Source organism: Poromitra crassiceps, assembly GCF_964638095.1.
Source record: "Poromitra crassiceps genome assembly, chromosome: 22".
Classification (NCBI taxonomy): Eukaryota; Metazoa; Chordata; class Actinopteri; order Beryciformes; family Melamphaidae; genus Poromitra; species Poromitra crassiceps.
In genome coordinates this window covers 13,598,458-13,622,151 of record NC_139647.1, presented here as the reverse complement: position 1 = coordinate 13,622,151, position 23,694 = coordinate 13,598,458, and the positions used below count along the sequence as shown (strand labels likewise).

General features: G+C 42.4%; 1 long non-coding RNA gene across 1 annotated transcript; it reads left to right on the top strand.

Annotated features, from left to right (window-relative positions):
* The first annotated feature begins 9,372 nt into the window (after positions 1-9,372).
* LOC310796247 lies at positions 9,373-10,264 on the top strand. Its single transcript, XR_014553664.1, has 3 exons — positions 9,373-9,693; positions 9,851-10,005; positions 10,125-10,264. It is a non-coding gene; the product is annotated as an uncharacterized lncRNA (long non-coding RNA).
* Positions 10,265-23,694: the final 13,430 nt, after the last annotated feature.

Sequence of the window (23,694 nt, the reverse complement as noted above, 5' to 3'; positions counted from 1 at the left end):
TGTGTAAATACTTTTGCAATTAGGTGAATGTGATCCATGAAATTCACCTGTAAAAAAACATGTCTCTGTCAACAGGACACAGGGCAGCACCACAGCTGCAGGATGAGACAGTGGAGTGACACTGCAACATTAGTCAGGCAAGTAGAAATGTAATGCATTCTATCATGTTACTGTTATTTCCCCTATCCTAATGTGATATAAAATTGTGGCTAAATGTTTTAGATCGGGGCTGAGATTATTCTCTGACTGGAGGGGAAAATAATAAATGATCTCTGAACTATCTCTTTAACCAAATCACATACATTTAGGCTATTCTATGTGATCTCCTTTTGATAACTAATGAAATAATGATATATGTTTTAACTTCCATTCACTGAGCCTTCCCTGAAACTGTTTGGAGTCCCCCTGGGGAGGCCCGCCTCTCACTTAGAAAACCTCTGTTTTAGACCATTGTTTTAATATCACAATTGTGTCTGTTACAGGATGACCTTACTCTTACGATGAGTCGAGAGTGGACAGTTGAGGGAGGAGGACACACCAACACCAAGGGAGGTGTTGTGGGGACAACTGAGGCCGTTCCTGGACAAACTGAGTCAGGTGTGCTTGTTTAAAAAAAATTCAGGAAGACACACCAATCCAATCCATACACAGCACAAATTCTCCATCTTTCCACCCATGGCTCTTGTAGGGGTAAGAATCACACGTTTGATCTCAATACAATACTACATGTATATGGATTCATTGGACAATGATGCGATATTTGCCAATATCACGATTTCTATACGATTCGATTGAGCGGCTGCGATCGATATTAGACTATATGCATTGATTTATATCCGAGAGGGGAGCGAATATCCTCTCCCTATTTTTCTTGCGTGCTTGCTATGGTGCTCGCATTGTTTGTATGCGAAAGAGTACGCTAATAATTCATATTGATGTTTTCACTGTCCATCGATGCTGAACAGTCACATGACATCTCTTGCCCCGGAAGTGAGTTTCCCATTAATTTTTTCCATAGACATTTAAAAAACCCTTATATAACAAGTTTTAAGGCTGGAACCAAGCCAACTCGTGACCTACTGAACTGTGAGTGACCATAAAACATTTAACTTGGAGCAAAAACAAAAAATGTACAGTATCAGATCATTGAATCGATGCATCAATGCAGATCGATGTATCGTTCCACCCCGAGGCTCTTGCTCCGTAGCCTGGTAAACCAGCCCGTCACGTGAACTCACATTTCATTTGGTTCTCCGTGACGGTCTGGCCCCGACGCCAGTGGGGGGGTTTAGCAGAAGCGGAAGAGCGGAAGAGCCAATCAGCGACTCCGCTGGGATTGACAGCGCAAGTTGGCCAATCAGGAACGCCACTAGCACTGCACTAACAAAACAGTAATGGCCGCCTCCTTGCCTGATGGTCTCGAGGAGTCATGTCAGCGTTTGTCTAGTTTAAACAGCCATAAAGTGCAGTTATTGCAGAAATAGACTCAATAACAACAATTAAGCAAGTACAGGAGTATCGCCGCGACCGCAGAGTTTCTTGGCGGAAAATATGTTTTTGCCATTCTCCCGAGTGGATTTGGGTTTGATTGGATCCGACGCTGATTGGCTGAAGGAGTTGTCTGTCAAGGCAACTAAGCCCGCCCATGCTCCCGCCCCTGCTAAACCCCCCCCCATGGCATCGGGGCCAGACCGTCACGCAGAACCAAATGAAATGTGAGTTCACATGACGGGCTGGTTTACCAGGCTACTTGCTCCGTGCACTCAAATCACATGTTGTGTTCTCTCTTGACAGTTCATTGTGTATGAATAATGGTTCAGTATTGACACAATATTTGTTGTGCTCTGTTCACAGAACCAAAGCATTGAGATGAGACATGAAGCTGTTATCTGCACCTTCATACTGTACCTTGGCGAGAAAGAAGAGGAACTTTTTGACGAATGCCAGGTAATGCATGATTTTTTTAACACTTTAAAATATTAATTTGTTATTATTTAAAATGCTAATTAACGGTAAGAGAGGAAGGCAGACGAAGGGATGGAGGGAAGGGATGGAGATATTACACTCAGCGATGGCCCAAATGGCAGATAAAAAAAATTAAAAATCATAATGTATCATCTGGAAGAACAAACTCAATTTCAATGATTCAAATTAAGTACAATCACAAAAACTAAACGTGCTCTACGGTTACAAAGCCATAGGTGGGCCTTTTCCATTGGCCCCTTTGGCCACTTGAGCTAAACCATGTCACCCTGATTTATGTTTCCTTTACCACTTTAAATGCGCCGAGCCTTGCCCGACATGGACATGGGGCCAAAGGCACGGCTCATGTGATCAGGAAATGGTACAGTAAAATGAAGCAGATATCTGAAAGAACAAACCGAAACACACGAGACAAATTAAACATCAAACCACAGAGATCGAATTATTAGAAGCTACAAAATAACACTTAAGAGGCTTTTAAACACACCTTTCTCTCTGCTCTCTCCACTCTGGAGAGAGAGAGGAGAGTTTGCTATTACAACCTATATGCTGCAACACAGCTGTTTGTTTGAGGGGGAGGAGGGGGGTCGTCAAGGGTTGACTGAGGCGTTGCTTCAGCTCGCTTGCAATTTTGCAACCCGCTCGAGGTGGGTCTAGTGTGCTTTGGTCCCATTCCAGAGAAGGTCTATCTCGATCGCAGCTCGGCATGGCTTGGCACATAAAAAAAATTGTAATGGAAACTGAAATCAGCTCGACATGGCATGGCTTTACACAGCTAAAGGTGACAATGTAAAAGGCCAATTAAGGTGCAGAGGCACATGATTGGCTGAAAGCAACATGTATGCAGGGGCTACCATCTGGAATGCAGCCATCTTGTGCCATGTTCTGCAAATATTTTATGAATGCTGGCTTACTGTAAAAGCATCACAGTGTGAATTTACTGTAGATTTGACACAATTTAACATAATCTGAGCTATGTTTAATAAAGGTCATTTTTAACACTACTGTATGTGTTCATTCTGCCCTGACAATGTAATCACTTCAAATGATTCAATCACTCTATTTTGTATTTGTTTCTCAACTGAATTGTCTTCTTTTTTCTTGTCAATTGTATGAGGGGGACAGTCGCAGTGATGCCACTCAACACATCCTCAAGATCCTGGTCGTCCATGGTGCTGATCGAGAGGAGCCAGTGGATGTATCCGTCCTTCTTGAGGGCAAGGAGATGTCAGGATGCGACAGTACTGCTGTCGCCATGGCAAGTACTGTACAATCTGCTGCTGGTACGCCTCAAATCACTTCTCCATCTTGCAAAAGACTGTAACAATTCACCTGCATTGGACCCTCATCTCGCATACAGCAGCTTGTGGACTTTCCAATGTCATGACAGACATTAATCAATAACAGATGCATCTGATATAGAATGGTTGTTTTTTTTTGCTGTAACTGAATGTTCATTCAAGTGTCTGCTTTTCTGTAAAATGTTTCCAAAGTCAAGTCCTGGACATATTTGACTAGATCCAACACAAGTCTTTTAGAGCAGTGGTTTTCAAACGTTTTCACATCAAGGACCCCTACATGACACAAATTATACCATGGACCACATTTGATAAGATTTTGTCCCAGGGTCCACCATCTGATACAATATTACAGAAAGTGTACGAAAATCCATGACCAAAATAGTCATACATTCTGTCATTGTATTACTTTTGGATGGAATTATAGTAAAATAATGTCTGTCGCTTTTTGATGGGGATCTTCTTAAGGACCCGTGGGGGTCCCCAGGACCCAACTTTGAGAATCACTGTTTTAGAGAGTCAGAACATTTATGGTCGCTATGATTAAGGCACTTAAAGGGATAGTTTGGTTTGTTTGAAGTGGGGTCCTATCAGCTAGTTGCATACACTAACTGAAATAGGTACAGTGTTCTGGACGCTGAGCGCACCGTCTATCGAGACCCAGCACTCCAAGCAACAGCCTCCACAGCTCTGTCTCTAGTACACGGGGCCAATAACTAAAACGTAATTTAGCCACCTAAAACAACGCCCACCTAAACAAATCAATATCAGTGTACATGCAAGCTCTATTTTGACAATTTTCAGCACTTTACTTTACCGTCAAACAGCCCTCTCATTCGGCACTATTTCCTCCCAACCGTAGAACTACCGTATTCCTCCGCTAAACACCTGAACAGAACACAGAGCCATGGTTTACAAAACAGGAAGGCTTAGAAGAGAGACAAAACACTGACTTACTTTAGAGACAACAAGTCACCTGGCCTCTCACGTCTGGGACGTTTTCCCCAATTCATCCTGGGAATGGTGAAAAAGGTCTGCAGGACACCCCGGCATTTAGGCACCATATTATGGCAGTTCCTCGTATCTCTCTTTCTGCCTGTTCACTCTCTCTCTGCAAAAGTTCCTCTTCTGTATATTAGTCTCTCTGGTTCATAATTGTATTTGTCACCAAGGTGAATGGCATATCGTCCTCGCTATCAAAATCACTCATATTTTATTCTATTTGTTGTCTTCACTAACAAGCCGGGAGAAATAACGAAAACAGCTGATCTGCGGAGTAATCCAGCGCCGCGGCTCTGTGCAGGCATTTAGCGGAGAAATACGGCAGGTGTACGGTTGGGAGAAAAAGTAGTACCAAATGAGAAGGCTGTTTGGCAGAAAAGTAAAGCGCTGAAAATTGTCAAAATAGAGCGTACATGTACACATATATCGATTTGTTTAGGTGGCCGTTGTTTTAGGTGGCTAAATTACATTTTAGTTCTTGGCCCCGTCTACTAGAGAGACAGAGGTCTGGAGGCTGCTGCTTCAGAGTGCTGGGTCTCGATAAACGGTGTGCTCAGCGTCCAGAACACTGTACCTATTTCAGTTAGTGTATGGAACTAGCTGATAGGACCCCACTTCAAACAAACCGAACTATCCCTTTAAGTGAATGATTTTTGAGTGGTCTTGTGTCTGCCCTGGTATGTCACCTTTTTCATTATCCATGTTTGCATCCCTGGTCAAGCTAATTCCACGGTTTTGTTGTTTCAACCATTTGGAAAGTTTTACGGAATGCACCTTAAGTAGATGTTTCCAGATGTCACATGTGATGTGAACGTTGGTGATTCATTGTTGGGAAAAAAATAAACTGTTAAATGGTATTTTAGTTGTGATTTGTGAATATTTGGTAACATTTATGGAAAACATGTAAAAACATTTACATAATAGACCCTTCTCACGGGGGCCATTTTGTGTCGAAAAGGCAGAATAAACACAGGTGCAAGCAAAACACTAATGAGGATTTCCAAATTCCAATCATGGAAGTTGGAAACCCTCATTAGTGTTTTGCTTACACCTGTGTTTACCCTGCCTTTTCGACACAAAATGGCCCCCTTGAGAAGGGTCTAATTATAGTGAGTAATTATTAAGTAATTAAAATGTCAAACAGAGAACAATACAGATGAATAAGATTTACTTGATAGTTTTCAATAACATTTACTTAAAGGTTTTAAGTAGATCTTACTTGATACTGGCAAGTGAGTTGTACTTAGTATTTCAGCACTAAAATGTACTTGAAAATCGCCGTGCAAATAGTCGCAGAGATTTCATTAACACGTTAACTGCCAACGACGTACTGATACGTCGTTTTTTTTTTTTTTTTGACGGTGGGGCGTTGATCAATCCCTTTTACGTCTCCTATACAATTATTGGAGGTATTGAATGTGTATAATCTATTTTACCGACCCACTAAGTGTTGACAGTGCTCCCCCAGACGAGCGAAATCAAAGAAAAAACTGCCGCTGGAGCAAGCCATTCAAGGAAATGGCGAGGCGATTTTACAGTAATCCACACTTGTCTTGCCCGAGAGCGACCGCGCAGGCAGCAGCACACAGAGAGCGGAGAGCGATTTGCAAAATAGATTATAGGTGAAACACACTTTGAAACACCTCAGAAAGGCCAGAATCAACATCTGCCCATCGCCCACGCATTCCCCGGCCCATCTTGACTCGCACAAGGAGCGTCCGCACGCAGGCAAGCAGGCAGGCAGGCACGCAGGCAGGCAGGCAGGCAGCAGCAACGCGCTTCTGACACGCCCGCTGTAGAGCCAGGAGGAAGGAGGAGAAGACACACGGAGGGAGGATGTCCATGCCGACTTCCTCAAACAGCGGCCGTGCAGACAGGCACAGGACAGCAGCAAAGCACTGAGACTGTGACGGCTGCTGCAGCCAAGAAGAGGGAGGAGTTGAAGCAACTCGCTCTCTCCCTCTCTCTCTCTCTCTCTCTCGCTCTCTCTCTCTCCCTCCCTCCCTCTCTCTCTCTCTCTCTCTCTCTCCCTCTCCCCCTCTCACTAGGATTAAACCTAGTGCGTCTCCCTCCCGAGAGGGAGGGAGAGAGAGAGAGAGGGAGGGAGAGCGAGAGGGAGGGAGAGAGAGAGAGAGAGAGAGAGAGAGAGAGGGAGGGAGAGCGAGGGGAAGGGAGAGAGAGAGAGAGAGAGAGAGAGCGAGAGGGGGAGGGAGAGAGAGAGAGAGAGAGAGCCAAAAATGAATGGTTAAAGTGACAGTTCTATCGAATTTCACAAAAAGCCGTTTATCTCTGAATATTTTTTCTGACGCTAAAACCATGCTGTATTCAACTGCTAATGCTTACATAACTACTAACTCTACAAACTAACTCTTTTAGACAGAGAAAGTACACATTCTATTAGTACTTTTGAGATATTGTATGTTCACAAACTCCAAGCAGAAAATAATCCTCGGCTCTTGTAAAATGAGCCACAATCCTCAAAAAACGGCTTGGCAGAAGCTACCTACAGCAAGAAAAAAACGGCTGGCAGTCAATGTGTTAAGTAAATCTTACAAATCATTTTTTTGAGTGTAAATGGCCTCTAATATGCCAGAGAGTAGAGTAGCAAAACAAGTTGAACGGTCTTTTCAGGGAAGCTGACCAGCAATTTATTTTCAGAAACGGTTCATGTTGTAATGCTCACTATATTAAACATAGATTATTTCTTGACTATTAAGAAAAATTGACTAATGACATCTGGGTCAAACCAAAACTCAGAACATAATATCCAAATTAAAAATGTATATAGTCCAGAACCTTAGGTTACATTACCCCTGGATAGATCCAGAAGATCTCATGCCCAGTTGAGAACTGGTGGTACCCTCCCTCTGGCAATTGAGGTGGGCAGGTTCAATTATATTGCTGAGGAGAGACTTTGTACTGTATGTGAACTGGGTGTTGTAGAGGATGAATTTCAGTTTTAGTTTCATTGTAGTTACACAAGGAACCAATTCTGCCTTTATTTCAGTTAATGCAAAATAAGAAACCTGAATTATTCTGGTCAGGAGATGACGTTAAGTTGGAACGCCTATTCAGAGAGGAAGTCTTCAGTTTGGCCAGTTTTATTGGAAGAGCTTGGAAACTGAGAATGGAGAAGTTGTTTATCTGAAGCTGAATCAATTAAAGTTTTGTTTTGAGTGCAAAATCACACCGATGTGTCTCAATACACTTTCCATTAAACAACAGAATAAAATAATAATCAATTAAAAGACAATGAACAGCGAATAATACAATGAACATAACAAAAACACAATTTAATAGAGTAAAAACTGAAATCAAGGGTAGGATAGAGTAAGAGAAAGGACAAAGCTAGGGTAAGATAGACAGACAGACAGACAGACAGACAGACAGACAGACAGAAAGACAGACAGACAGACAGACAGACAGACAGACAGACAGACAGACAGAAAGACAGAATGTGAGGGTAGGAGAAAGGTTAGCCTCAATGCGAGACTCATCAGTCAAGAAAGGTCTGTGTCAAGCCCAAGCCAGCAGTGCTAAGGTAGCCAAGTCATATGACTGTGAAAACAATTAGCTTAGGTTTTGAGTCTAGAACATTTCAACTGAAGTAGCTTCCCTGACTGTAAGTAGCTTGTTCCAGGTCAGGACTAGAAATATAAGTGATATGGTGCAAGTCCTTGTAATGATTTAAATGCTAACAGGAGCAGCTTAAAGTCAGATCTTGTTTGAATTGGGAGCCAGTGAAGGGAGGTTTATAGGGTTGGATTAGGCTGAATGTGATCACATTTTATAGTTCTAGTTAGTATTCTCATCTAGGTAAAATAACTACAAACAACACAAATGGAAGAATCATGGTATGTGTGCATGTGGTTTCATTTGACACTTGCTAACTGTTCTGATTGTTTTGTTGTCCCTCCCCTCCCTCCGCCCCCCTCTCGCTCGCTTTCTTCAGTGCCGCAAGGCATTCTGGGTATTGTGGTGGTGACGAAGCTACCATGCGCGAGAGTTAGCCGTAGCCTACTGCCCGTAGCGTATTATTTCCAGGTTTGCAGAACATAGTTTAATTTACAAGTAGAAGACTCGTATGTGCGGATGATATTATCACGAATATATAAAGTGGAAACGGGGCTCCGTTAAGTTCACTCGGAGGAAGGAGAAGACTCAAGGGACTCAGATGAATGGTTTAGCTGTGAAGCTAACGTTAGCTGTGAAGCTATTTATTGGAGCTTTGAAGGATAACGCTTGACAGTAAAGTTCAGGAGGAAAAGTTCTTGTCACTGTGTGAGAATAATGAAAATGTCTAAAGACCAGAAGCTGAGAGCTGTGGTGAAGCAGCGCCTAACTGCGACTGTTGAAGATAAACTGGACGCTGTGCGGTTACACAAAGAAGCCTTGCCTCCAGACCTCCAGCAGCTGTTGGTTATTAAAGAAGAGGTTCCCGCTGAGCAGCAGGAGTGGAGCCCCAGTCTGCACCAGGAGGACCCAGAGACCACACACATTAAAGAGGAACAGGAGGACCCAGAGCACCCACGCATTAAAGAACTCTGGACCAGTCAGAAAAGAATTAAAGCACTCTGGATCAGTCAGGAGGGAGAGCAGCTTCAGGAGGACCCAGAGCACCCACACATTAAAGATGAACAGGAGGAGCCAGAGCACCCACACATTAAAGAGGAACAGGGGGACCCAGATCACCCACACATTAAAGATGAACAGGAGGAACTCTGGGCCAGTCAAGAGGCAGAGCACCTTCAAGGGCTGGAGGAGGCTCATATCACCAAGTTCCCATTCACTGCTGTCCCTGTGAAGAGTGATTATGAGTAGGGATGGGTACCGAACTCGGTACTTTTACAGGCACCGACCGAAAGTGGGCGGTACTACCGAGTATCAGTTCACATGACATGAAACGGTACCTCATTTCGGTACTTTTTTTTTCTATTATAATTTAAAAATGTCGGTACTTGAACGCATCTCAGTGATACAAAGACAGCGAGCGAGATAGAAATTCCGACGCAAACTTGAAGGCAACACACACGAGGGTGGGTTACGTCATCACGTCACTGCCAAAACAAGCTGAAGAGAAGAAGATGGCCTCTCGCTTGCGGTCCAAAGTGTGGCACTGGCTACACTTCACAAAGATAGACTCAGACAACGCTCGCTGTAACATTTGCGATGCGAAGTGCAAAGCTGGCCAGGGGAACACCTCTAACTTGAGGAAACACTTGGTCAAGCATAAAATCTTTTTAAATGCGGAAGACTGTAAAGTGTTCGATAGCCTGAGGGTGGACGCTGCAGCCCCACCAGCAGCAAAGCACCTACAGCCAGCAGCTCCTCTGCTTCCTTTATTTAACGGACAGCGACGACGACGAAACTTCAAGTGTCGCAAGTGAGGCGTCGACTTCTTCAACATCAGGTAACGTCATTTAATTAGCTAACGTTAGCTGGATAGTTGTAGCTTATAGCTTAGCATGTTTAGTAGCGTAACTAGCGTTGCTAACGTTATTATTATCCTCAGTTCGTGTCACCGTGAGACGTGTTATTCAACGTTACACTCTTGCTTTCTTTGCTAGGCCACCGTGTGAGAGTCGCACAGGAGACACCCTTCACCCTGGCGAAGAAAGCAGCTTTACCCCGGCAGAAAGTAAATGAGTGCCACAGGGCCAGTGACTGCCTTCATTGTAAAAGGCATGTTGCCCTTCGCAACGGTGGAGTCTCCATGGTTCAGGTAAATTATTTATTTATGTATAAATGGGTGATAATGTGTGTGTGTGTGTGTGTGTGTGTGTGATATTCATAGAGTAAGCTAAGTTACTAACAATAGTTATTTTTATTGTCTATATATAGGGAGATGACAGGGACCCTGAACCCAAAATACTCCCCTCCAGAGACCTTCTCACAAACACACTTATTCCAGCTTGGTGTCGTGTTGAGAAGAAGAATGTGAAGGAGGAACTCAGGGCAGTTGACCATATTGCAGTGACCGCTGATGGATGGAGCAGACCATTACCATTTACCATAAGTAAACTCTTGGTTTGGGAGGGAAGAGGGAGGGAGGGAGGGAGGGAGGGGTTTTATTTTGTTGGGTGCTGCTGCTAAACAAAAAAAAATCTAAATAAAGAACAATGTTGAAATTGAGAAGTTTGGACTTATTTCTTTTAGAAACTGTACATTTTTGTTGTAGCAAATTTTTTTTTTTTTTTTTTTTTACTCAAAAAAGTATCGAAAAAGGTACCGCTTTTGGTACCGTACCGAATTCCAGGTACCGGTACCGTACCGGTATCGATTCAAATGTGAACGGTACCCAACCCTAATTATGAGGAGGATAATCCTCAGCCCTCACAGCTTCATCAAAGCCAGTCTGAGGAGAACAGAGAGGCAGAGCCTCTAGCCAGCTGCTCAACTGAACAGATGAAAACAGAAGCTGATGAAGAGGACTGTGGAGGATCAGAACCAGCCAGGAACTTATATCTTATATACTTATATCCAGCTAGTAATTCACAACCAACTAGTCATGACAAAACTTCAGATTCTTCTGAGACTGAAGACGATGATAGGATGGAAGCTAGTGGACCTCAGCCAGGTTTATACTCACAGGAAAACAGTGAAGTTCTTGAGAAGAAACACTTGAGCTGCTCAGTTTGTGGTAAAAGATTTGGTAATGAAGCACACTTGAAGAGACACATGATAGTCCACACAGGTGAGAAACAATTGAATTGCTCAGTCTGTGGTAAAGGTTTTGGTTATAAAGGAGACTTGAAGAGACACATGATAGTCCACACAGGAGATAAACCATTTAATTGCTCACTCTGTGGTAAAGGTTTTGGTCAAAATTCATCCTTGAAGACACACATGCTACTCCACACAGGTGAGAAACAATTTGTTTGCTCAATCTGTGGTAAAGGTTTTGGTCAGAAACGATACTTGAAGACACACATGAGAATCCACACAGGAGATAAACAATTTAATTGCTCTCTGTGTGATAAAGGTTTTGGTCAAAAATCATCCTTGAAGACACACATTATAGTCCACACAGGGGATTATCAATTTAATTGCTCCGTCTGTGGTAAAGGTTTTAGTCATAAAGGAGACTTGAACAGACACATGATAGTTCACACAGGGGATTATCAATTTAACTGCTCAGTCTGTGGTAAAGCTTTTGGTCGTAAAGCAAATCTGAAGGCACACATGATAGTCCACTCAGGGGATACACCATTTAATTGCTCTCTGTGTGGTAAAGGTTTTGGTCATAAAGGAGACTTGAACAGACACATGATAATCCACACAGGAGATAAACCATTTAATTGCTCAGTCTGTGGTAAAGGTTTTGGTCAAAATTCATCCTTGAAGACACACATGCTACTCCACACAGGTGAGAAACAATTTGTTTGCTCAATCTGTGGTAAAGGTTTTGGTCAGAAACGATACTTGAACAGACACATGATAATCCACACAGGAGATAAACCATTTAATTGCTCAGTCTGTGGTAAAGGTTTTAGTGATAAAGGAAACTTGAAGAAACACATGTTTGTCCACACAGGAGATAAACAATTTAATTGCTCAGTCTGTGGTAAAGGTTTTAGTCGTAAAGAAACCTTTAAACAACACATGATAGTCCACACAGGAAATACAACATTGAAATGCTCCCTCTGTGGTAAATGTTTTGGTCGTAAAGGAGACTTGAAGAGACACATGCAAATCCACACAAGAGAGTAAACAAAAGTCATGGAATTAGTAAAATCCTTGAAAGTTTAGGAAAAGTCATGAAATGTTGTCTGTAATGAAATTGTTGCAGTAATCTTCTTGAGGATAACCTTCATGTAATGTAAAATAACAGCAAATGTATTCCCCGTAGCTGTTGACGTAATGTAGCTCACATCTAATGTGTCTATTTTAGTGCTTCTTGTATTTTATATTTTTATCTTTATGTAAAATTTTAATTCCTGTTTTAGTTCAACAGCTTCCGTGATGCAGTGACACTAAGCACTAAAACCAATATAAAGAGCAGCTGTGTCCTAGGCTATTTGTCCATAGTAATAATTTCTGGTATTGATTCAGAATGACATTACATGGAAATTATATTATCGATCATTAAAAAGTCATGGAAACCTTTTGAAATTGTATGAAAATGTGTGGGAGCTCTGTTAATTGCTGTCTGTGGTTGAGGGGGGATTTCAGTATATGTCTATGTGGAATGGATGTTTTTGTGCTTTGTGGTCAGGTGTTTATGTATCGCACAAAAAACACAATAAAAAATGATCACAAAAATTGCTAATGTGGTAAATGTTTGAGTCAAAATGGAAACAATGAGTCTGTTCAAATCTGTTCCCTATTGCAGGAACGATATACATCAGACATCATGAACATGTCACCGCCCCGTTTTCTGGGGAAATACAAAAGACACTCGCCATAGACTTGAATGTAAAATAGAACAAAACACCAAAAGAAAACCACCAGTGTAACTACACCTAAACCCAAATGTTTGGTGAAGCCTGACACCTATAGGCTACTGAACAGGCCTTCTCTTATTGGCTGGTCTCTTTCCCCTGTGATGTCACCCTCTTGTCACATTGTAATGGACAAGAGTGATTGATGACTGTCTCATTATGCAGATCAGAGGAAGGATGGAGCTTCTCAGTTTTAGTTCTAAGAATGTTTTACTCATCTTAAAATGTAGACAATAGAGAAAAAACTCAAATTGTGCATTTTTGGAAATCAGGAACAAGGATAAGCACTTTTTGTTAGGATGACGTCATCATTCCTACTTTGACGTCGTCATTCCTACTATGATGTCATCGATCACTGATGATGTCATGATTCATAAGTGTCTCAATCATGCCTCGCTCAAAAATGGCCTCGCTGGTGATGTCATAACACATGTGATGTCATATTCTTTTATGCTATAAAGGTCTGTTCCGGCAGGCTCTCGCCAGTGATTCATAGACTCACATCAAGGATCATACCAACCTCTGCAACCTCTGCAACCTGCAACTTCTGCAACCAGCAACTTCTGCAATCTCTGCAATCGTTCCCAAACCTCGAACGGTGCAGCCCCAGCCATCAAGTTCCACAACACCCCAGCTTCTCAAGACTTACCAAGTTTCCCGTGGCCCTCAACTACCCGCGAATAGATCCACATGTCTGACTCCGATCCTGACACTTTTGATTTTCATGTTGGAGCTATGTCATTAGCATATACACCAGTTCATATACATATCTTGGATTTACTTTTGATACATTTTATGTTTGAAGAGGGCATTAGTTAGTGTGTTGGCCGACACTGCTGGTAGAGCCCTGGCTACAGTAATGAGTAAAGTGAAAACTTGGTTCAAAGCTTTATGATGCATGTGTGTCACCAATGTTGTTTTATGCAGTTGCAGTTTGGGGAAGTAAGGAATTGTCCAAGGTGAATGCCATCCAAAACTGTGCAATCCACTGCTTTTTGGGCGCATAAATGTGCACCTGTGTTGGCTTTTCAAGGGGACATGTGTTGGGAGCCTTGTTTGATCAAACAAAAAGGTGAAATGTTGAGATGGTGGAACCGTCTATGGCCATTTACACTTGGCATTAACATGAATTTTCTGCCATCAGATTGCAATCTGATGGCAGAAATGGGTGTCCTCTCAATCCACATGAAGTTGCTGTATCCAATTGAGAGGACATATTGCATTTACACTTGTGTTCAATGTGTACACAATACGTCCCTGACCACCTCCGGAGGTGGTTTGCCCGATCAGATCGCAATCCATCTTCAATGTGTCTTGGGGGTGTTTACACCTGTACTTTCCAAGTGGTCAACCACAATCTGATTGCAATCTGATGATAGAAAACACATGTTAACGCCAGGTGTAAATGGCCTCTAATATGCCAGAGTAGAGTAGCAAAACAAGTTGAACAGTCTTTTCAGGGAAGCTGACCAGCAATTTATTTTCAGAAACGGTTCATGTTGTAATGCTCACTATATTAAACAGTATATTATTTCTTGACTATTAAGAAAAATGGACTAATGACATCTGGCTCAAACCAAAACTCATATATATATAGTCCAGAACCTTAGCTTACATTACCCCTGGATAGATCCAGAAGATCTCATGCCCAGTTGAGAACTGGTGGTACCCTCCCTCTGGCAATTGAGGTGGGCAGGTTCAATTCTATTGCTGAGGAGAGACTTTGTACTGTATGTGAACTGGGTGTTGTGGAGGATGAATTTCAGTTTTAGTTTCATTGTACTGTAGCTACACGAGGAACCAAGACTGCCTTTATTTCAGTTAATGCAAAATAAGAAACCTGAATTATTCTGGTGAGGAGATGACGTTAAGTTGGAACGGCTATTCAGAGAGGAAGTCTTCAGTTTGGCCAGTTTTATTGGAAGAGCTTGGAAACTTAGAATGGAGAAGTTGTTTATCTGAAGCTGAATCAATTAAAGTTTTGTTTTGAGTGCAAAATCACACCAATGTGTCTCAATACACTTTCCTTTAAACAACAGCATGATCAAAAATAATCAATTAAAAGACAATGAACAGTGAATAATGAATAATACAATGAACAAAACAAAAACACAATTTAATAGAGTAAAAACTTAAATTAAGGGTATAGCATATAGAGTAAGAGAAAGGACATAAAGCTAGGGTAAGACAGACAGACAGACAGACAGACAGAAAGACAGAATGTGAGGGTAGGAGAAAGATTAGCCTCAACGCGAGACTCATCAGTCAAAAAAGGTCTGTGTCAAGCCCAAGCCAGCAGTGCTAAGGTAGCCTAAGTCATATGACTGAAAACTATTAGCTTAAGTTTTGAGTCTAGATTTAAACATTTCAACTGAAGTAGTGTAAGCTATTGATTTGAAGGTTTTATTGTGATGTCCGGAAACAGAAGTGAGTGTGGTTCTCTCTGTCTGTCTTGCTCTCCCCCCTGGACCAAGTAAACGGATGGCAGCATGTCCCAGCAAGATGCCGTGTCAGACTCATTATTTCAACCCTAAATATCAGATATAAAGAACCCCAAAACACTCGGCTACAGTAGCTTCCCTGACTGTAAGTGGTAGCTTGTTCCAGGGCAGGACCAGAAATATGAGGGATGATGTCAGAAACATATGGTGCAAGTCCTTGTAATGATGATTTAAATGCTATCAGGAGCACCTTAAACTCAGATCTGGTTTGAATTGGGAGCCAGTGAACCCCTCTACCTCTCTCCACTGAACACATGCCTGCCTCCCACTTTTGAAAACCTCTGCTCTCTATCATCTCTCCCCATAACACACCATTTTTATGGTCTCTGACCATCAACATCATCATCCATCCCCTCCCGTCTACAGCGGGGGCTGGAATAAGCACAGCGGAGACTGACATGATTGTGGATGTCAACTAAAAGAGAGAAAGACACACCTTCGGTGCAGAAAAATGATGGGACACTGATGGATCGCCCAGCCCAGCCCGATGCCACTTGGCACCGTGCTACAATAATGCATCCTTCCAAATGTGTTGGGCGTCCATCACTAAACAGGCCCTTCACATTAACCTGGGCCAGTAATTGCCTATGCGTTCGTCGTGACAGCCAAAGGAAGCTAGTGTGGCCGTGCCAGTTTACTTAGGCTGAGCTTTCTTCGCCCTGCTGCCCATTTTGGCAGCGGCTTCTTCCAGATGACAGCTGGGGAAGTCATTAGCAAAGCGCCACATCGCTCAAAAAGGAGAAAGCGCCTTCTCTCACGCACTGTGTGCAAAGAGGCTTACTTGCTAGATGTGCGAACAGGGTTTGGAGGAGGAGAGCTGCCTCTCGCCAATATGAAAAGTGATGAGTAATTTCTGCATGTCTACTCTAAATCCTCTAATCTAATCTCTCCCAAAGGCAGAAAGCAGAAAACTGGCTTCAAAAACGTGTCGTGTCATCAGGTACATAGTGTGAAGCTGCTTTATATATAGAATGAAAGGGGAAAAGATGGTGAGACTAGGGAACCTGAGTAATGGTGCTCAAGCTTGCCACCAGGTGGTGTTAGTAATCATTAACAACAACATTATGAACAACTGCCTGTCTCTCAAAGCCAGAGTGTAGAAAATAGACCCTTTTCACGGGGGCCATTTTGTGTCGAAAAGGCAGGGTAAACACAGGTGCAAGCAAAACACTAATGTGGGTTTCAAACTTCCATGATTAGAAGTTGGAAACCCTCATTACTGTTTTGCTTGCACCTGTGTTTACCCTGCCTTTTCGACACAAAATGGCCCCAGTAAAAACTATAGCGCTTAAAGCACAGCATTTGTGATAAGCTGTGATCACACTGGTACAGTCACTAATAAGGATGCGCCTGAACAGGCTAATCAGTGATCTGTTATTTAGGCATATTTTTGACTGTGTGCAACATCAATCAATGCTATGAAACTAAACAATTGATTTTGGTGTGTGACTTACTTAGTATTCTGATGGAAATACCTATTTAGCTACAGCCAGCATAGCTGGGCAGCTAAGTCACTCTGTTGGTTGGTCGGGCGGTCCACACACAAAAAAGTGTTGGTCCTCGAAGCGGATGCATCGTTCTGACACGGGATGAGCACAGGATGTTAATATAAGTGACATGTGTGTCACACAATGTCTATGACAATAATCAATGTCTGTTACAAATCACAATATGCACAGAGCCATTATTGTGACAACATATGGCCGCAGCTATTGCAGATTCGCGCTTGTTTTTAAATTGACCATGTCAGATAGCATAATTTAACATTCTGTGCTCGTGCGTTCAAGGGTCAAACTCTGAATCATTTGCCAACCCAGCTGGGATTAAAACAAATCCATGCATGATATGAAAGTCTGCTGCGCTACCAAGTGAGCCTGTCAGCTCTACCAAGAGTGCCTGTCAGCTCTACCAGAGTGCCTGTCCGAGAAACTCATAGCTATGCTATATCCTCCATTTGTAGCAGGCTGTTTTTCTTTTTCTTTGAGGGACTGAGGGAAGGGGACGCTCTGGGAAATGTTCTGTATTTTCGCATCCACAAATGGCATACCATGAAATAAATCACATTTGGGTAGGGGTGGGCACCAAAATCATACTGAAATGTGTTCAAATATTTGCTGCCAAAGTTTGATACTTTAATAGTTATAATAAGGCATTCAAGTTTTAATTAAACCAATCAGTGATTTTATTGTAAAATATCATTTTTAACAAATTAATACTTTGTTCAAATGGCTTGTTTTATAGCCTACTGTTAAAGTGAAGAAGAAACTGAGTATTTTGGAGGCACAAGAACATAACAATGTATCAAGGTGAGAGACAGTCAAAGAAGCATCAATAAAGGTTATTATCACTGTAGTCTGCACCTCACATTCTTGGAAGGCAATTTGGATATTTGAATGGTTTGAGGTTATGTTAGTCCTTACCTAGTCTGGGCACCTTTCACCCCGCTTTTTGTCATGGGGGCGTAAACCATAGGCGTAAACCACGGAACCAGCATGAACACCGGAAGGAAGTGCGCCAAAAAACGTCTTTGTTGCCGTTAGCTTGACGTCGTTCTGATACGTGTGTCTAATTGTCAAGTTAACGTAAAAGTTGACGAGCTATATCCGCTGTTACGGGCCCTAGGCCGGAACCAGGCAGGGTGACAAAATCAATTGTGAACGGAGGCCAGGCTCTTTCTCGCCGAGAAGAGCCTGGTGACGCGAGGTTAGTCCTTACCATGGACAGGTCACGTGTGGCGATAATCAAGTCAATAGTTCTCACATCACGGCTGGTGTGGCTGCTGCCTGCTGCACTGGACGGACAGCAACAACACAAACAGAAAGAAAGGTATGCACACAACAAATTGTACAAAACGTGACATACAGCATGTAGCTAGCTACCTCAGTACCATGGCGTTAATGACATACCGACGACACTGTACGAAGACCCCCGAAGCCACACAGGAAAGTCGAAGAGCACTCTGGAGGGAAAAGAGCAAACAATTCATAAGGTTACTCTGGAGTTAATTATAAGCTAACTAGCTAACGTGAAGTCAGGTGAGTCACTTGACTTCACGTTAGCTAGTTAGCAAGTTGTACCAGTGTGCTTCACATTGAAGTGACGATGTCAAGCTAGCCGAAATGCTCAAGGTGGGATCCAAACCATCGATACAACTAACACATCCCACCAGTTTTCTCAGGGTAAGTAAGGCTAAAATATCACTACGCCACATACAACAATTAGGACATCGACATGTTGGTTAAACTTTATTGCCACTGGGTCATGTGATGTGTGTTGTTGTTGTTGTTATTGTAAGCTAGACAGTTGCTAACGACCTCCTACTACTAGTCTGGTGGAGCAAAACAAAACACGTTGTGTGTGTGTGTGTGTGTGTGTGTGTGTGTGTGTGTGTGTGTGTGTGTGTGTGTGTGTGTGTGTGTTGAATAGTTGAGTAAAAGTAGAAAATTGGAAAACATAAATTTTATTTATTTATTTGACAGGGACAATGGACAGTCACAAACTGTCCCAGACTTAGCTAGGAAGCAACATTTCACCTGCAGTCCCTGGGTCCCTAGATGATACAAGGACAATCAAAAACACAATAAAACAGAGTTACAATGTAAATCTGATACACATGTAGCCTACATAATCCAATTAAAGTACAAAAGCATAAAATACAACACATACAATATAAGAATAATAAAATATGCACTTACATGATTGTTGGGATTTCAGCCATGATTTCAGTTGGTTTTAAAAATGTGTATGGGACTTTGTCTGATACTACTCGGAGGAGAGTTCCAGATATTTGTAGCTCTGATGGAAAAGGCTGATATGTTATAGGTTATAGGCCTATGTTGATCACTGTTTTATAGTCTTTGTCAAAACCTACTCCAGCTCCTCTTGCACAAGTAAAGCAGAACATTAATGAGGGGTTCCACCTTCCAATCCATTTGGTTATCAAGTGCTGGGGCCCTCATTACTGTTCTTCTTGCACCTGTGTTACTTCCTGCATTTTAGACACAAAATGGGTGAATTGTGTGGGAAGCATGGGAAGTGAAAAAGGCTAATTGGTCTCAAAACGTCTGCTTAGGCCCATATTTTCTGACCTTCAACTTAGAGGAGGAAGGGACAGCCACACACTCACTTGCTCAAACAGGTTTCAAACAGGTTTGAGCAAGTGAAGACAGTGTGCGGGTGTCCCTTTCTCTTCTAAGTGCATCTACTCCACCTACGCACCTGCCACAAGACTTCTCAGGTGTGCAAGATTCTTTGGATGATCTGTGCTTCAACTTGAAAATATTTTGCGGCCCACTAGAGGGCGCTCAATACTGGCTTAAGATACTGCCCCATAGCAATATGGCCAGTAGGCCTACTGTATATTATGTGCAGGTTTTGGTAAGGTCTTAATGCCCCTTTAAGAATGGCATTGAAGTCTACGTCATGTTCAGAAGACATACTAATATCACTCCCATCTACACTATAAAGTCATTTCCAAACATGAAGTCTGGACTTTGCCCGTTAAATCAGGTCGGGGTATTTCCCGGAGTTACCCTTCCAGATGGTGTTCAGGTGTAGAGAGAATAAAATACACAAGGTAGGCTAAGGCTTCCACAAATAATTAAAACGTGTGGACATTAAGGGGGATAAGTATTCAAGTCAGATATGGTTTATTTTACTTCACATCAAGTTGTTCTTGAAATAATAATCGAGGTTCACACAGTTGTGCCACTCCTCTTAGGGGCAAAAACAAAATGGCTTGGAAATCTAATGATGAAGAGAGCACCCATGGAGCACCTCAGTAGGAAGCATTTCTAAACTGTAGCTGTGTTAAATATCCAGCAGAGAGCAGCAAAATATCACTTTCAAACATCTAGTATTGGAATGCAAGAAGAAGATGGTTAAGTGAGCCAAGGAGGTCTTGTCTTGACATGCAGCTCAAAATACAGTAGGAGCTTTATTTGTTTCATCCACTTCACCAACTTCAGATGAGTGAAAGTTAGTGAATGATCAAATAATGTAAGAATTGGCTGTAACATAATATGCAGAACTGAATAAAACAGAATAGCACAGACTGCATAGATGTATTGCACTGAATTATTCTCTTAGTTACAGTAGCTTTGTTATTCTCTTACACTCTCTTACTTCTTATCAGAGCTTCAGTTCATGTGTTACAGTGGTGCAAAACGACATACGTTTGTGATCAGATGTAGCCTATTCTGTAAGCATGACATACTGTATCCTTTTGTGTGTGCTTTTACTCTAGGTGGGATCCAGCTCTAACACTTCATCCTGGTAGGTAAAGTCTGGGAGACCAGACGGAGACGATGGCTTCCGCCCCTGGACTGTGCGGGTGACCTGATGGAGCCGGATTTTTTAATTAGGTGATTGCCCTAATTATGATGTCATAGAGCAGGCGAGGCCGCGACGCAGTGGTCATCAATGATGTCATAAGAGCAAGGGAGCTACTAGACATTGAGCATGCGTGAAATGCCTAGTATTTAATATTTGCTTGTTTTATTTGTGGCCTCCTTGACTATACACAGTTTCCGACTGAGCAACCATTACCACGCAAATAAACAGACTTCCATAATTAGCTTAAATTCCAAATAAAACGGGTGAGAAGTGAACATGCCTAGATGGTAGACATAGGGATACATTCTGTGACAAACTGAAAATAAAGTTACAATTCATGACACGAATAGACACAAAAAGTGGTTTTGTCAAATTTACCTCTTCCTCTCATCTGAGAGTCGGTGAGTTTCAGCAGTGGTTTTCAAACTTTTTGTGCGCGAGGCACACCGAGGCAAAATCTCAAGGCACTCCTGTATCCTGTTTGCCCGGGGGCGAGGGAAAAGGGGCCAGAGAGGGAGTGGCTAGGGGGCTCTGGATGGTGGGTGCATGGTGCGATAAAGCAGAATGGCCACCCCACTGCGCTGTGGGGTTTAAGTTTTGCGCTTGTTAATGTCGAGAACATGGCGGCGGTGGGCATGCCCGTACGTGAGTGACGTCAATCGAATAAGGTCTATAGGGAAATCAGTGTGTACGAAGTAGTACCGATATAGTAAATAAAAAATTCACTCGTAACTATTTGTATAGTTGTAGGCTATATTTGCAATAATAATGTATGGTTGTCACAAAATCGCAAGGCACACGTCGTGGACTTGCCTCACAAGTCACAACACCAGTGTGCCTCTCAGCACACTTGTTTGGGAACCACTGAAGTCTGACAGATCACATGAGCATACTGTCAGATTTGGCATTAAGGTGAAGGGTCACATGACTACTCCACATGTTCTTACATGGGGTCATATCCATCGCAAAGGCCCTCAAAATACAAAACACATTTAAAGATCACGAGGGGGGGGGGGAATAGTCGAGAGTGCAGGAAGGGCTTGGGCCAGAAGGGGGCTCTCAAAGTCTATCAAATGAGTCGCACAGATATACAGCCCATGTTTTAGCATTCCCAAGTTGTTTTTTTAATCTACATTTTCATCTTGTATCTTCACTGCAGTGTGACAACAACCATAGTCTGTAAAAAAAAAAACTGACAAGAGAGCCTGGTCCCAAGTCATAACAATTACAGAGAATTAAAAAACTCTTATTTTTTGTTATCTTCTTTTGGTTAATTTCTTAAGCCTGATGCAAGTAGGCTAATCGCAAAGAGGTAAACTCACTCTCTCTCTCTCTCTCTCTCTCTCTCTCTCTCTCTCTCTCTTTCTCTCTCTCTCTCTCGTTTGCCGATGTTGTAGTCTTTATTTAATACACTAGATGGGGCTATCTCACTGGCAAATATACTTTTCAGAGCCATGACCTCTGTAGTTAACTTGAGAATTACTCCATGTCAAATATTAGCTCATAAGATTATTCAGGAGGATCTGAAGATCTCTTTAATCTCCCCACAAATGTATGAGATCAACCCTCTAAACTGGGAAATGATTTGTCAACAGATCCAAGCTTAATTATGTTAACATTTTTCACTGACAAACTCACCAGGACCACCATGTTTACTTTCTGATAATAATAATAATAATAAAAAGACCACAATAAATTAAACCTTCATCAAATACAATCTTTTGAAACCAATACATTTAAAAACACATTGACATAAAGTGTTCTTTAAAAACAGTGGAACAAAAACCGTTTGTTGCTTTATAGCCTGCCTATGGAACACAATCTATCTGGAGGCTGCACCTGTGACTGTGAGTGTAGGAATTGCAGGAATGCAACCCAGGTTGAGGAGGCGAAATAAGGATTTATGCAGGAGCCCCAAACAGGTGTAGGTTTTCGATGTACTTGCTGCATTTTGCAGTTAAGTTCTGATTCTGAACAGTGAAAATTCCAATGCCATGGCGTTGGTGGCTATAGAGTAAAAGCGAGAGAGAGAGAGGGGGGGGGGGATAGAGGGAGAGAGAGAGAGAGAGAGAGTAGCAGACACTTGGTAACATCACAGCAGGACAGTCAATCGAATCTAACGGCGCTCAGCTACCGGCGGACACGGACGAGGCAGGTAGGACGATATGATAATGACCTGATTATCCTGAAATGAGTTGATGGGAACGAAGCGGCGCTAGAGCAATAACTGCGACAGAGTAGATGTTTTCACGTAAAGGCTATTATCCATTATTTTGGAGTTGACAATTACCCACTGGAATTGTGCGTAATTCACCACTTTTACGCGCAATAACACAGCGATAACAGACCAATTTGTTTTCTTTAGCGCATACAATGGCATTTTCTGTTGACCTCATTAACATGTTTTAGAGTTTTAGAACTTGTTTTTAATAGCCTGGAGATGGAACATTTCAGTCAGTGGGAAGACAGTGAGGTTTGGCTAAAATAAAATACTATCCGAGACTGTTTCACTCCACGTAGGTTTTATTTGATTAATTGTCCAGTCGCCACTATATGCTACCGGTGGAGTTGTGTCATATCATGACACACGTTACATTGGTTAAGCAGTCAGTAACGGTGTGGTGTGTGCATGCTTGCATAGAGGTGTCAGGTGTTCTGTGTTATCTCAGGTAGCCCTGGCGACTCCCAGCGCCTGCTGTGAAGCGCCGCGGTGCGCTGCGCACTTATTTATTCATGTGTCACCTGAGGCAGCGGCGACGCTGCGCCAGGTTAAAGGGGGGGAATGCCGCTCAATTGAAGAACGCAACTGTCTCATTCCAACGGCCTGGGACAGCCGAGCCGAGTCGAGTCGTAGTTTCCCGACATGGACACCCAAGAGCACCACATCTCTTCGATTTGTGACGCTATTGTGTCGTCTGCAGTGCAGCCAGGAATTGTTGCACAGACAGACACCGATGGAGCTTGACTTTGTGAACTCATATCTGCATTATAATGACATAATGCAGATCTGTATTTTGTATTTTACTTGATCCCAGCTGGAGTAACTGTAATAGGCTACTAGAGACATTTGCACTTCCAAAATGTCTCTCCATTAAATGCTCATATTATGATTTAAGGACCAATTCTAATCATTGG